This window comes from Phyllobates terribilis, unplaced genomic scaffold, assembly GCF_046119375.1.
Source record: "Phyllobates terribilis strain yellow unplaced genomic scaffold, ASM4611937v1 Scaffold_4533__1_contigs__length_59808, whole genome shotgun sequence".
Classification (NCBI taxonomy): Eukaryota; Metazoa; Chordata; class Amphibia; order Anura; family Dendrobatidae; genus Phyllobates; species Phyllobates terribilis.
The window spans coordinates 7,717-24,559 of NW_027367284.1; the positions used below are offsets into that span (position 1 = coordinate 7,717).

At 36.9% G+C, this 16,843-nt stretch overlaps 1 pseudogene; it reads right to left on the reverse strand.

Annotated features, from left to right (window-relative positions):
- Window positions 1–13,817: 13,817 nt before the first annotated feature.
- Window positions 13,818–15,277, reverse strand: LOC141249393 (ATP-dependent DNA helicase PIF1-like; annotated as a pseudogene).
- Window positions 15,278–16,843: the final 1,566 nt, after the last annotated feature.

The window sequence follows — 16,843 nt, forward strand, 5'->3', positions numbered from 1 at the left end:
GAAGAAAAGGATTGACTAACAGTATTGTCATTTTTCGTGCCAAAACAACTACAGATAGTGATCCCTCCGTCCCATAATATAACGAACAATTCCCGTTTTGAAAGTCCCAAAAAGATCATAACAAAAGCTTCTTATATATAGATATAATTAAAATTTATCATAGCTTTGGATAGAACATTACGTTTTTATATACGGTGTTAACGTTCAGTAAACCATCATCCACATTCAGTACCCGTAGGAAGAAAATAACGTGGAGCAGAAGTTAACAATAATGCGTTAAAGTTCGGACATATCTTTCTTCCAATCATCATCCTTATTAAATAGTCCATGAATCTTATTCCTTTCCTTGCACTTGCAACCTCTATTGTGGAATTATGTCATGTTTTGATCGTCTTAACAAAGTTTCAAATAAAAGACAATTGTTGTTTCAAAAATAACACAATATATAGACCCAATTTTTTAGGATTTATAAAAAGGCGAAACTAAATAAAATAACCAAAATTTTAAGGGTGTGTGACAAAAATAGGGTTCGAATATAGTCATAAACCTTCTTAGAATAATAAATAAAAATGAATCATAATGAATGGCTAGGATACGAGTTGATAGAAATCGTGCCAACACCATACTTCCAGCTGCCCAGCGACATCTCGGCGGCGGCCTATTAATAGTCAAGCAACACTCTGGACTCTGGAGGTTACTCGGACAAAAATACTGTGGCGGCCCAGCGGTGGTTAGATAACAATACTTGGTAATTTCAACTGAAACACCTCAGTTCAGTACGTCCAGATGAACTTTTAGAATCGTTTCGATGAACATTTTAATAAACATACAAATAATAATTATGTACATTTTGGTGAACTTGTAAGTATATATGTTGGTGAACATTTAATTATATTGTGGTGAATATTTATGATTAAAGTAATGAATTTTTAAGTACAACTTTTTGATGAACATCTAGTACACTATAGAAAACATCTTTTGAGCATTTTGACGAATGTTTATGCTTAAGTTGATGAACATTTACTAGTAGTATATTTTTAATGAACATTTCAGTACAAATACATCATCATGAATATTTTAGTTCTATTTAATTAACATTTTTATATATCTTGATGAACATTTAAACACTTGTTAATGAATATTTAAGTACATTGATGAACATTCAAACAATTATTGATGAAAACTTGACCCTTATTGATGATGAACATTGAACTATGATATGATGAACATTTAGTTCGGTCTTGATGAAATAAATTAATTATTATTCATCAAAAATATAATGTTCATTAAAACCGACGACAATCCAACAATGACGGAGTCCAGCAATAGTCAAGTAATTGCGGCAGTGCACCGGCAGTGGTGGTTGTTTGATGGTTGTCCTATGACGGTCGAAGGTGGTTGACGGAAGTTCGGTGGCGGTGCAAAATCAATCCAACTATTGCGGCGACAGTTCGATAGTGGTAGAGGCAGTCTTGTGATGGTTGGGATGGTGGCCCGGCGAGTGAACATGCTAGACAAGTGGATCCCTCATGGGCGTTTTCTTAGCCTTTTAATCATCTATAATAACTATTACTAGAACCGGCCTTATCTTTTCTATGTGCCATCCATCCAAATAGGTCACATCGTTGATACTACCATAGAATTTTTGTTCTGATTCGTTAAGATTCATGTAATATTCTTTATCCAGTACCATAGTTATCTCGAATTAGGTCGAATGTTTGGGGAAAAAATCGATCACATGATGTAAGAATCGAATGAATCTGGTACCAATTTGTTATGTCGCAAAGGACTAACAAGGGAAGAAACAGTATATCATAGGAGAGCTTGGTAGAAGCTAAGAGAAGAAGATGGGGTTTCGGGAAGAAGAAGGGTAATGGAAGAAGGAGAAGAGTAAAGAGAGAGTGTTTAGGAAAACAGAAAAATGGTATACTAATTGGTTGATTCTTAGTGCATAAGTATTAGGTTATTTTTGCTAATACCATACAACTGATCTTATACACTCATATATGTATAATCCTAAAATACCCTTTCTAAATTTTCATTATTACTCCTTAATTTTATTCTTGAAAGTCATCCATCCATCCATCCATCCATCCATCCATCCATCCATCCATCACTATTACAAAAGTCGGTCTTCTCTTTCCGACGTGCCGTTCATCTAGATAGAGCATATTTTAATGATATTTGTCTATTATAGTTGTATTATAAGATCTGTGCAATGCACAAGAAAATATGCTAGTTTTAATTTACAGGCTATAGTTTATTACTTGATACTTTTTTCATAAAAATAACCCCACCTTTTAAAAGTAAATAAACTAACCTTAACTTTAGACGATTTTTCTAACTTATTTCCCAAGGGAATACGATAAGCTTTCTTGAGTTGACAAACTAAACCCTAAAATGGAAAGAGCTAACCCTTAACCAAAAATATAAAATCACAAAATCAATCAAATATTACCCAAAGTTTCTTAATTTGGGATCTTAAGCAAGCCCTTATAAATCGATCTTTAAAAATGGGTTAAAACTGTAACCAAAGATCAATTTATTATATTTTGTGAGATCGTCAAGAGGTGAGATCCCGATTTGAGATCTTAACCTATGCCCATATAGGCAAAGGGTCTAGTTTGTCCGAGAGCTAAGATTGTCATGGCTGAGGTCAACAAAGGAGTCAGCGAGCCTCTCAGAGTCGAAATCGGGCCTTTTGTGGCAGATAATGCGGTGGCGGAAAAAGTGGTGTATGTGAGGCCGGCCGCAGCGACCGACTAGAGATTCAAATTGTAATTCATATGCTAAAATGAAAGACGAACTTCTATTATAACTTTCCCCAAAATCAACCAGAAAAATGAAAGACGAACTTCTATTATAACTTTCCTCCTCTAATTCCCCAAAATCAACCAACCATCGTACAAGCATAGAATAAACCTAAATTTGAATCACCATGTACAAGTTGTTCAGAACTAGGGTAGTTCATTTAATCATACATCGAAATCGCTTCATTTTGACTTACATCCTCACCAAATTTCTACAAATAATTGCACTGAACAAGCTATAGCTGAAACATAACAAAGAAAAGCAGAATTCTTCACAAGGGGGAGAGAAGACTCACGCGCAAGGAGATATCGAGAGTAGAGAGATACGAGAGAGGTTGAGGGCACCGATGTTTGGTGGAACCAGAGAGAGTGAGGGAGAATGAGTCAAATGTTGAGAGATCAAGTATAAATGGGGAGAATTTCTAGAAAGAATGAAGGATGATAAAATAGAAATACCATGAACCATAAAATCTATTATAAATAAAGGTTTATGTTCTTCCTTAATTCTCAAATAATAGTACATTCTCACTTGATCCTTTTTCTTTTAAATAAGGATTTATATGAATAAAGTTCCTTCCAATCCAACAAAACAAACAAAGTAACAAACCATAAACCATGTAAAAAAGTACATAAAATAATTTATCATATTGAGTACAATCAAGCCCCCTATAACACTCATATCATTACAGACTTTGACGACAACTAGTCTAATAAGTGATGACATTCCAAGTTTTATTCAGATCTAAATCATGTACCAGTAACCCATAACTTAAGTCTTTTATCAAACTATTGTATCCATAAAACCATATAAGCCTAAGAAAATATCAGTTTTAATGCACCATAATCTTCTTCTTGCCAACTCATCTTTCACCCCAAAAATCCTTTAAAAAATCAACTTCAAAATCATCAACCTTAATCAATCAACAAACTTCCACCAAACGTCACTTTCCAAACCACCAAGCATATTGCCTCAAACGGTTCATTCTGAACCTCAAAGACGACGTCGTCGTCGTCTGACTGGCACATGCAAAAGGTATAGCGAGGAAGTTCATCTAGTGGGGTGATATTAAAACAGTGGCGTTGAACCCATCTCACAGCTCCTAACCTTTCCAACACCCATATAGATACCGTCGATTCACACACTTGAACCAGTGCAAGTGAACACCCATCATCAACACTTGTGAGCGAATGGTTAGAATAGTTAGGATATGGTAGATCATTTACAGGCAATTGAAAGGAAGCACACACCTCACTCCTCAAATCAAACGAAACCAACTTCGTGTCTCGGGTGTTATATACTCTTGCAAGGCCATATAATGCATCATTGAAGGGGATGGATGACTGCAAAAGTAGAAGATGAAGGATTTTGAGCCTCTCGCCCTGACAATCAATAACCTTAAACGAATTAGCCCTAAGGGTGTAAACTGCCGCGAATAGCACACCCTCATTTGGAAGCAAGGCGGATATGGCGAATCTTACAACCTTGTAATCCCTAATCAACGGATCAAACCCTATGCCAAATTCGACATAGTCGTATGTTGCAACCTTCAATGGAGGAATATCAGGTATTGAAGGGAAAAGTAAGGTTTTTCTGATTGAGGGGTTCCACAACATTAGATTACGTCGTCTCTACCGTATAGCAAGAACAATCCATCGATTGAGGAGACAATATCCCACCTTCTGACGGAAACACCAATACTAGCGGGAGTCGATCTGAGGACATCGACTGATTCAAGGTCGCTTTGGAGAAATCCTAGACTACAAATTGTTGTGAGAGTTTCGCTGTTCTTGACAACACACTGACCTCCACCACCTTCTAAGAGGATTGGAGAATCGGGTCGGTTGTTGAAGCGATTGAGATGTATGCGAGTGAAGTCCGGATCGTCGATCCAGTTCTTCCATGACGGAGAAACACAGCGGGAGCGGAGAAGGGATTTGACGGGGAGTCTCGAAAGGATATCCGTCCATAAATCGTCAGGAAGATTGTGTTTCGACCACCATGACTCCAAAACCCTAGAATTTTCCATTGAGACAAGCGGGTAGAATAAAGGATAGAGTAAGAACTAAGAAGAGAAGGGCCCGATAACTGTTTCAAGTTTTTTTCTATAAAGCAAAACAACTTTAATGACGTTAGTCGATGAAACTTAATTATTTAATATTTTTATATTTAAAATTAAATAACTTATTGATGTATTTTAATTATTAAATAGATACGGTTTATATGAGAATCACTTCATAGCATCAAGAAGATGAAAAATTTCCATAAAATGTAGCAAATATACTATGAATGTCGTCAATCATCAATAATACCATCAAGAAGACGAAAAATTTCAATGCACTGAGCCATTTCTGAAGTTTCCGATGCATCATTTTATGGGGATTGGTTAAGTTCAATTAAAATTTAGCAAGTATACTATGAATCTCGTCAATCGTCAATTATACCATCAAGAAGACGAAAAATTCCCATAACACAACAGGGAATATTTGAAAGTACGACATCGGACGTTCATTAAATCATCCTCCAAAGTTGGAAACAATTAACGTGTTGTATAAGTTAACAATAATATATGGAAGGTCAGTGATATCTTTCTTCCTATCACCATTCTCGTCAAATTGTCCATGAATCTTAATTTGTTTCTTATGCTTGTAAGTTATATTGTGAAAGTATGATGTGTTTTGATTGTCGTCACAACCCAAAGACGACTACAATTTTTCTTTAAAAGGAACATAATATACCAATCCCGTTTTTAGGGTTTTTAAAAATTGACGGATCATCTGCTTTGAGATTTTTCACATTCAATCTCGTCAATAATATCGCCAAGAAGACGATAAATCCCATAAAATAGCAAGGAATACTTTGAAGACCGAAGTTGATCATTCGTTAAAGGATCTTTCACATTTAGTCCCCCACCAAAACTGAATAACGTGGGGGTACAAGTTAACACTTAACAATAATGTATAAAGGTTGAAGATATTTTTCGTCCAATCACCATTCTTATCAAATAGTCCATAAATGATGAATCTTAATCCTTTCCTTGTCCTTGCAAGCTCTATTGTGAAATTGTGAGGTGTTTTGATTGATGTAGGGATATTCCTACAATGCTCGGATCTAGAGTTCAATCCTTTCCAAACATCAAGAACAAGTGTCCTAGATGTTATCCTAGCTTGGAAACAAGCTTGGATGCAAAATAGAGATAGAAGTGAAATGAAAACAAAGGGGATAAGTTCTTGAATGATTCTTAAGCTCCCTTGCAAGCACCTTGGACTTAACCTCAACACAATGCAAGTCTACAAGAAACAAACAAGCTATAACACAACACAACTAGGGGATATACCACCTAGAGCACCATGAGTTTCCCTAATCAAGTTCATACAATAACAATCACACAAACAAGATATAATTGGGCAAGAGATAAGGTTGTTTTCAGTTGATCAACCAACAAACCAAGGTGGCCTTCAAATGATAGAAAGGAGTCTTTGCTCAACTTTTACAACATGTGTGTTTTTAATCAATTCAAAGGCCCGGAATAATGAGCTATCTCTTGGCTTTTATACCAAGTGAAGGCCGGCCCCTTTGAACCTCATAAAGTTCACTTAATTAAGACCAAAATACCCTAAGAAATGTTTCATGAAAAACATAAGGAAGCTTGTGCAAAATGCACTTGAAAATGACATAGCCGGCTAGAGGTCTATTCCGGGTATGTCCTAAAGTTGGCTCTTTGTAGCTTGACTTGGTCCAGAAATGACCAAGTGTTCTTCATGGAATTTGTAGAGGAGAGATACCTCTTTGACATGTCAAAAGAGTAGAGGCAATGGGCTTCATCTCCTGGTCCATATTGAGAGCTAAAATGGCTTGCCTGATTTGATCTTTGGTCCTCTTAGCCATGGCTCTTGTGGTTGCCCTTTGGGGAGTTGGTGATAGGGATGCTCCTGCATCATTCCCTCCTTCTTTTGAAGGGCCTGACCTCAGGCCATCTTTAGTATTGATGATGGGAGCCTCTTCTTGTTCTTCCCCTTCACTAGCTTCTTCTTTGAATCTGACCTTCCTCCTATGCGTGTTCTTTGCCTCAGCTACCTTTGTGGTTAAGCTCTCCAGCCTCTCTTTGGTCCTTTCATGTAGCTCCTTGATGAGTTTAACCTGGTTCCCTGCACTATGGTCACACTTCTCTTTGCTAGGCAAAGGAATAAGATCAAAGGAGGTTAGAAGGTTAGTACCATACACACACATAGAAGGACTTACCTTGGTGCTTGAGTGTGTGGCCCTATTGTAGGCAAACTCAACATGAGGCCCTATTGAGTGTGGTGCTTCTGATGTTAAGGTGTGGTGCTTGACCAAACTCAGTAGCTTAGCATCCTTGGGTAGAAATTCATCCCTTTGCACTTTCTTGATCACTAGCATGGAGTATTGTCCTTGGAACTTTTCTTGGTGCATTTGTGGGTGGAAACCTCTAAATCTTTCATCTGAGTCTTGAGTGTGCTTCTTGGTCATACATACAAGTCTTGTATCTTTAGGCCACTCATGTATGAGCCAATATTGCACATGTCTTGGCTCCTTGGAGGCTAGTATAGGCAAGTGCAACTTGTTCTCTCGGTTCTTTGCTTTGTGCCTTGACTTCTTGTCCTCGCCAATGGACTTCTCCTTTGCCTTGATCCTTTTGTGTTCTGGAGCCCTAAGAATCTGAGATGGGGTAATATGATTGAGAGTAATTTGCTCATCATTCAACAATAAAGAGTACTTGTTAGCATAACCATCATGCACCACATTGTTACCATCTTGCCAAGGTTTCTCTAAGAGAAAGTGACTTTCTTGCATAGATATAATGTCAAATGAGATTGTGTTTATGTAATGGTCAAACTTAAGTGTTAACTTACATTTCCCATGTGCTTTAAACTCTACACAATCATTCATCCAATGAAGCTCATAAGGCCTAGAGTGCAAAACCGAGATTAGTTGTAGTCTTTGGACTAATTCATTGTTATCTATGTTGCAACAACTATCTTCATCTATGGTTAAGTCACACACCTTATCCTTAACTAGACACTTACTAGGATACAAGTCTTCTCCTAGGTTATCTTCCACAAGTTTAGTTTGGACCTTAAGGAATTCCTTGCAACTAAGGCTTGCACCTTGTTCATACTCTAGCTCTTCATTATGCACTAGTTCATTCTTATGCTCAACAACATGGTTAAGGTCATTGCCACTTTTATGACTAATTTCAGATTCAAGTTGTCCTAATGCATTGATTATCATTTCCTCCTTTTTAGGACAATCTTTCTCATAGTGACCCCTACCTTGACACTTAAGGCATTCTATGTTACTAGTTCGAGTGTTCATAGAGTGAGAAGTATGAGAGGGTTTAGAAGTACTCCCTGAATTGCCCATGGCTTGGCCTTGGGGCTTAGGTGGATCCCTTTGTGGATAGGTTTCCTTGGGTGCTTGGGTAGGGGTGGTGCTTGGCTTGTTATCCCATGGGGTGCTTGATCCCATTGGCCTAGAAGTTGGCCTTGTTGTTTGCACCATCCTAGCCTTCATCTTCCTTTCAAATCCCATGTATGAGGTTGGATCACACTTCCCTTCAAAGCTTGGGATTTTGAACTTCACATTGCCTAGGCCATCATCCTCTCTTTGTCTAGGTTCTTGCCCTTGTTCTTGGAACCTTGGTCTCCTTACTCTTCCTCCTTGCCTCATGTACCTATCCTCCTGAAACTCATCAACAAAATCATCACTATATCTATTCACATTAGGAGAATCAAAGTTAGGAAACTCCCTTGAGTGTTGCTTAGGTGATTTCTGTTTTGACGCCAATGTAGCCAGTCTACTAGAGAGCTCTTGGTGATTTCTAGCTATGGTGTCACCAAGGGCCCTTATGAGTGAGGCTAGGTCTGGTTGAGAGTCCTCTTGGTGATAATGATGGGGTGAGCTAGACATTGTCACACAAACAACAAGCAAAGATGTTAAGTTAGAGTAATAACTTGTGTTTGATTTGTGTCTTCCCTCACACTCAAGGATAGTCTCTCAATCTCTACTCAATATAGTACCTTATAAGTGTGAAATGATTTGAGTGAAGCTAGATTAAGTACACTTAAAGGTGCCAATGAAACAATAGTTATAGCATGCAGTTTTAGTACTTAGGCAAAACAGAATTGTGTAAGTGTGTTTAGCTCAAGAGGGGCGAAGGACTATTACCTTAGTCTGAGGTGAACGAGTAGCCCTTGGAGTCCCCTTGTTATTGCCTTCAAAACTTCCTTGGAAAAGGCTGAGGATTGTGTTTAAGAAAAGAAGTTAAGTGAACACCTTAGGTGTACTACTTCCTTTAAGGTTAAAAGGTGGGGTATGGGTTAAGTTGTGAAGGGCACTTGGCAATCCCTTCTCTCCTTCTTCTCTGAGTATTATGACCACTTGGTCACGTTCCAAATGTTGCAATTGGAGTACACAACAAAAGGTACAAGGTTTAATGTTGAATAGGCAAGCTAGCACGTTACCGGGTACAAAAGTGTGTTGGCAAGCAACTTTGGGTGTGTTTTTCAAGGGGTCAATGGGCTGCAATGGATATGACCTTTCTTGATCCTTGTATTGGAGGTTTTTCTAGGTAGGAGGCTCAGGTCAAATCCAAAATGGCACGGCTCAATGAGGCTGCAATGCCTTGGGAAGATGCTAGGTCAACACTTTTTGGGAAAGTAGAAGTAAGTGTGTTGGCAAGCAACTTTGGGTGTGTTTTCCAATGGGTCAATGAGCTGCAATGGATGGGACCTTTCTTGAACCTTGTAGTGGAGGTTTTTCTAGGTAGAGGGCTCAGGTCAAATCCAAAATGGCACGGCTCAATGAGGCTGCAATGCCTTGGGAATATGCTAGGTCAACACTTTTGGGAAAGTAGAAGTGACACTTTACCGCTTTGGGAAAGGTTTTGGCTTTAGTGTTTTGGACAATCTACTCGTGCCTTTGGTCTGATTTTTGCTTCCCTCAACAGATCAAATGTTGTTCTTCATGGGGCTCATGAGTGTTCTTCGTTTGGTAGTGTTTGGATTGAGGGGTGAAGCTCCAAAGTTGGGTTCTTGACCACTTTTGTGAGTGAATCAAGCACCCGGTTTCTCTGCCTCTGGAGTGATTTTGTTTTGCTCGGTCAGAACGATATACTCGGTGGATTTGGGTGATTTTTGTTGCTGTAGAAAGATCAAGACCTCTACTTTACACTTTGTTCAGAGTGTTCTTGAAGATGGCTGCATGGGGTAGGGCTAAAAAGGCTTGGGAACCGGTGTCTTGCTCGGCGCTGGTTTCCGGGACAAGGCACCGGTGAAGGTGGATGGTTGGTTTTCCCTTGGAAGTTTCGACCTTAACTCAGGGATTTCCTTAGGCAACTCCTCACCTTCAACCTTGGTTTTAGTCCTGCAAAAACTTCAAGCAATCATAATGGTTAGACCAAAAGAACAAGGTAAAGAAATGGCTAGCTTTTGTGGGTTTTCACAATGTTTTTGTCAAGTGTTCTTGCAAGAACTTGCAAGGCACTTGGTTTTGGGTTTTCTATGGTGAACAAAGGATGAACTCACTGAGCTCTGATACCACTTGATGTAGGGATATTCCTACAATGCTCGGATCTAGAGTTCAATCCTTTCCAAACATCAAGAACAAGTGTCCTAGATGTTATCCTAGCTTGGAAACAAGCTTGGATGCAAAATAGAGATAGAAGTGAAATGAAAACAAAGGGGATAAGTTCTTGAATGATTCTTAAGCTCCCTTGCAAGCACCTTGGACTTAACCTCAACACAATGCAAGTCTACAAGAAACAAACAAGCTATAACACAACACAACTAGGGGATATACCACCTAGAGCACCATGAGTTTCCCTAATCAAGTTCATACAATAACAATCACACAAACAAGATATAATTGGGCAAGAGATAAGGTTGTTTTCAGTTGATCAACCAACAAACCAAGGTGGCCTTCAAATGATAGAAAGGAGTCTTTGCTCAACTTTTACAACATGTGTGTTTTTAATCAATTCAAAGGCCCGGAATAATGAGCTATCTCTTGGCTTTTATACCAAGTGAAGGCCGGCCCCTTTGAACCTCATAAAGTTCACTTAATTAAGACCAAAATACCCTAAGAAATGTTTCATGAAAAACATAAGGAAGCTTGTGCAAAATGCACTTGAAAATGACATAGCCGGCTAGAGGTCTATTCCGGGTATGTCCTAAAGTTGGCTCTTTGTAGCTTGACTTGGTCCAGAAATGACCAAGTGTTCTTCATGGAATTTGTAGAGGAGAGATACCTCTTTGACATGTCAAAAGAGTAGAGGCAATGGGCTTCATCTCCTGGTCCATATTGAGAGCTAAAATGGCTTGCCTGATTTGATCTTTGGTCCTCTTAGCCATGGCTCTTGTGGTTGCCCTTTGGGGAGTTGGTGATAGGGATGCTCCTGCATCATTGATCGTTGCCACAAAGTTCGGAACCCAACAACAACCGTTGCTTTAAAAGGAACACAATCTATCAATCCAAGTTGTATGGTTTTTAAAAATTTAACGCTTCATCTGCTTTTAGATTGTTCAAGTGCGTAGAGAAAAAGTTCAAACGAAGAGATAACATTCATATTCCAATTGTCGATTAAATCCAAATGATTCTACTTGTATATCTAATAAAAACATTATTTATATTATTATCTTTCAAGAATAAAGCTTCTATACAGAAAATGAATGTAAAAGAAGCGATACACATTGTTGAGTGATAAAACTATTATGTGCGACAATTTTATGATTGGTTAAGTTATTATAAAAAAATTGAGATTTAGGCTTGTGTTTGAATTTTTGACTAAACCCTAATCATTTAAAGTTAAACTTAAATATAATTTATTACACTTTTAGTAAAGCTAATCATGCTACAAATTTGATTGCACTTAAGGTGTTAATGAACAAGATCTATCAACACTTACTTTTACATGATGATTCTATCGAGTTTGAGATCAAAGAGTTTCAAGACTTCGACTCCCGATATGATTTCTTTCTTCTAAAGTTTTGTAATATCACCCGTTTTAATGATATAAGACTCTCTTCATAACAAAAAAAAACTCATGCATGCAACTTTTGTGACATTCTAAACCAGCTTGACTAGTTGACAAGACATTAAAATTGTAACTAGTGTGATGACATTGACAACAAAGAATAAGATATTAGGAAAAGTCAATTATAATGTTATTTTAATTGATAATGAAAATTCTTTTAATAACGGGTTTATGTGAATTTCAAATATGTGCACAAAAGTAACAATTAATTTTGAAAAATATCTTTATAAGTAAAAGTGGGGAACAAAGTTATTTTAAATAGGTTAAGATTCCCGTGAAAATGGGGATTGCCGTGATTAAGAATGAATATGGTCGTTGGTTTTAATAACTCCCTGCAACGAGTGCACAAAAGTTTGTGAATTAGTGTGCACTGGTCCGTGATGAGCGAGTGTGAATTGCTGAGAGTATAGCTCTGCATTAAATTTTCCTTGAGTATGCATTATATTTCTATAATTCATCTATTCATTGGGTAGATTTAAATATGCATTTATTTGGAAATGAGTGTGCATTGATGTGAATATAAGTGTGCAATAGTTTTGCCTTGAGCGTATATTAGTTTGATTATCAACTGTGGATAGGCTTTGTTGTGAGTGTGCATAAGGTTTGCCTTGAGCGAGCATTAGTACTTTTGTCTTGAGTGTGCATAAATTTTCCCTTGATTGTGCATCAATTTTGTCTTAAGCATGCACAAGATTTGTTTTGATTGTACATAAGTACTTTTGTCTTGAATGTGCACAAGTTTTACTTGAGTTTGTATAAGTTTTTACTTTAGCGTATATAAGTACTTTTGCTTGAGTGTAGATAAACTTTGCTTTGAGTATTTTTATTTGTCTATGAAGTTGTAGTCTCGAATGTTGACATAATATCTGGCAACATACACTGAAATTGTAATTCACCAACAAGAAAAAATAAAAGGAGAACTTTATTGTAAATTTCTTCCTCTAATTCCCCAAAATCAAACCTAGTATCGTAAATACAGAGAGTAAACCTCTTTTTGAATAACAAAGTACACGTATTCTTAACTAGGGTAATTGATAGTTACGTGTACAACACATCTACTCAAGTGATCAGCGGTATTTTGGTACATTATGAGCTATATTAGTGCACATTTGGATACATTGATGATTCTACATGAAGTGTGCAATATCAAGTGATTTAGAGGATTTTATAAGACATTGAATAGTTCAAGACTGAAGTCCAAGAAAAAGAGTTGAAGAGGATTGAGTCAAGGATGCAAGTTGTAGAACAGTGTATTGAGTTCAAATGGTTATTTCTCTTAGATACGATTCTGAAATGAAGTGATTCCAATTTGATAAGTTAGATATTGAAGTCTAGTTTCTGTTATCAAAATATGAGCGTAATCGGAGTTCGGAGTCAAAGGGTATGGTATTTTTGCTACAACGTCGTAGATGCTGAAACTACGTGGCGGTGCTCGCCGGTAATCTTACGCGCCTGCTTGTGTGCTGTCCAAGTTGGCTGCGGATTTCCTTGAAGAAAGCTTGGCTGAGAGTCTAAATATGTTACCTTATTTTTATCTTTTTTTCTTCTTCCGGTTTTAATTAATTTGGATTATTTTTATTATTAGTTTCTGTATATTTTATTATTAGAAGATTAGAATTTAAGGTTAGTATTTAAGGAGAGAAACTCTATTATTTTAGGGTCCGCTGCTCTTTCACCCGCCACCTCCTTTCTCTCCCTTTGGGAGAGGCTTCCTAGTTTTTCATTGTTTTACAATATGAACATGGACTAAGCTTTTCTCGCTTAGTTAGATTATGAAGTCTCTCCAGTTTCATTTAGTTGTAAGACTAGTGTAAGACCCGTGCCATGCACGGGCTTGAAAAAACTTATTGTTTAATGTTAATTTTATTATATGAAGACAACTAAAAATATATATGAGAATTAAACTATTGAAGATGCAAAATATAAACGTACTTAATTGTAATACAAATATAATCTAAACATTATTAAACACTTCTTTAAAAACAACGTTGGTTGTAGTGTTTGACCGTCTTCCTTCTTTATCGCATACTAATATCTTCAAACCCTTCTTTCTTGTTACCCTCGAACACGCAACGTAAAGTTGGTCATGAGTGAAAACAGCCCGTGGAAGATAGATACCAACACTTGCAAGAGACTGTCCCTGACTCTTGTTGATTGTCATGGCAAAACAAACACTATCTGAGAATTGTCTGCGCGTGAACTTGAAAGGGAGTACATAATCAGTAGGAGTCAACGACATCCGGGGGATCAAGACCGAATGAACAATGTTGTTACCTGATATAATGCTTACCAAGATCAGTTATAATTAACCTTGTTCCATTGACCAACCCTGCTGATTGATCAACGTTTCTAAGAAGCATAACAGGGACGCCAATCTTTACTTTCAACTGGTGATGTGGAATTCCACAAACTCTTACTGTGTTTAAATAGTCTGGTGTGTATATTTCTGTATCAGCATCTGGATGATAATCTGATTTGCATAGGCTATCAGAACTCAAGTACTCAATTTCTTCTCCCGGAAGCAAAGACAACACAAAGTGATTAATCTGTTCTACCTCTTCATGTGTAGGTGCAAGAATTGCGCGCTCTTCAAAATAGTTGGAAGACTGGTGAACAGTAGAAAGAGAAGGATTAACTGTTTCAGCAATTGCCTCAATAGGATCAAGATGGAAGTTGTGTACCAACAAATCATCGGGGATGTCGATAGTGGCCTCTCCGTCAATGTCTTCTCCAATATCTCCATTTCCGATGCTCAATATCCAATCAGAAATCTTTCACTTCTTCTCTTTCGCTAATAGTATTTCCTTGTTGAATTCTCATGTTTTTCGTCAATGTCAGTACTTTGCAATGTTTCCATAAGTAGGATGAATTAATAATTGCATACACTATATCATGCATGCTACCCTTTGGAATAACCGGAAGAATTTGTCTAAAATCTCCTCCAAATATACCAATCTTACCTCCAAAAGGTTGACCAGCAGCGTTTGAATTCTGATCGCTCATTATATCTCTCAAGGTCTTATCAAGCGCTTCGAAACAGTATTTGCTCGTCATAGGCGCCTCATCCCATATAATAAGTTTTGCAGCACAAATCAAGTGGGCCAAGTTAGAACCCTTGTTAATACTCCAAGTGGAAGCCTCGTCTATTTGTAAAGGAATTTTGAATCGCGAATGAGCTGTTCGACCACCAAGAAGCAACAATGCTGCAATACCTCTAGAAGCAACATTAAGAACAATTTCACCTTTTGATCTAATAGCCGCTGAAACTGATCTCCATATGTAGGTCTTGCCAGTGCCTCCATAGCCGTATAAGAAGAAGACACCTCCAGAGTCACCTGAAACAGCTCCCATGATATCATCATACACCCTTTTCTGATTCTGTGCAGTTGGGCCAATTATATCCTTATTATACATTAAGTTTTTAGAAAGTGTATAAAGGCCTGATTATGTACAATTCAGATATATAAGTTGTAAATTTCATAATCACATTTAGTGATTGTCATTCTCTAAATTAGATATAAATGATCAAACTTAAAATAAAATTAAAATAATCAAACTTAAAATTAAACTCAAATTCATAAATAAACCAATAGAACAATCCAAAACAATATGAATATCCTTAAAGTGCATGCAAAATCCAATAAGTTGAGGTAAAAAAAAACTTAAAGAAAACTCAAAGTCATAACTAAATAAACATTCTAAGTTTCAATAAGATAATCTCCTTCCTTGCTTTTCTTCTTTGTTGTTGAAAATTCGTCTTTTGTAATATCAAACTCATCATCCAATTCTATAAGAATATGATCTCGTTTATTAGGGGTAATAGATGACGAATCCTTTAAACCTTCAATGCTTGATTTGAAATTCTGCATTTGTGAAACTTAATTATAATATACCTAATTGAAATACTTCTGTAAAATATTGAACAAAAAGAAAATAAATGATGTATTACCTCTTCTTCTAGTGCCAATTTCTCAAAATCTTGTATAATCGACGGTTCTTCAGTGGTCAGCAAAACAGTGTACGTTGTAGGTAATGGCAGATACTTTACGTTGTACTCAGTAATACCTAAATGAAATAACATTGTTTTGTTAAGTAATTCGTTGAGTTCTTCTAGGATTGAGCTATAATCACTATCTTGTAAACAATATCCATAAGTGAAGTTAGACTTTAATAAATAAAAGATACTTATGTAATAATTGTTTAAAATTCTTAAATGTAGTTTACCTTTTCAATGCTATCCAAAATTTCGGTCACTGACTTCTTAAAAAACTTTGCTGCTGCAGTTTCGAACATTGTGACCTCAGCTGAACCCGAATCATCAATTATTGAAAACTGAATGCAAAACCTATAAAAATAACTTTTGAATTGTAAACAATGTCAATTTCTGAACAATGTATCTGAAATTTTAAACTTAAAATCTTTGAAAATGCAAGGAAAAAATCATAACTGCTGTAGAAATTTAATATTTCTTATCTATTGTAGATTTGTATGTAATAACAATATTTTCAAACTAAAAATCACACCCTAGCACCTTAACCTTAAATTAAACCTAAGCATAAATCGACTATACTTTGGACAAGGTTCACCCTAGCACCTACATAGTTCTCCCTACGATAAATACTCATAGATTCTCTAGTAAAGTCATTCCCCCTCAAAATGTCAACCTATCTAATCCTTCCCCCTTTTGGCATCATAAAAAAGAAACATTAAAACATTACACAACTAAGCATCATATTGTCAACAAAAAGTAATCAAGCACAAACATTCATAAGTGCCACCCTTACTAGCACTTTCCAAAACATAGTTCAACACACACATACGTGGACAGTTTTGTTATCAGTCAAGTAGTCATAGCAAAAAGGATAAGCAAAAGAAACCAAAATAAGATTTGAGAGTGCGGCAAGGATGGTGTTTTGGGACCGGTACATGAGCTTGGGAAGGATCAATCTGAGTCCGAGTTGTCATCGGTAGAAGACTGAA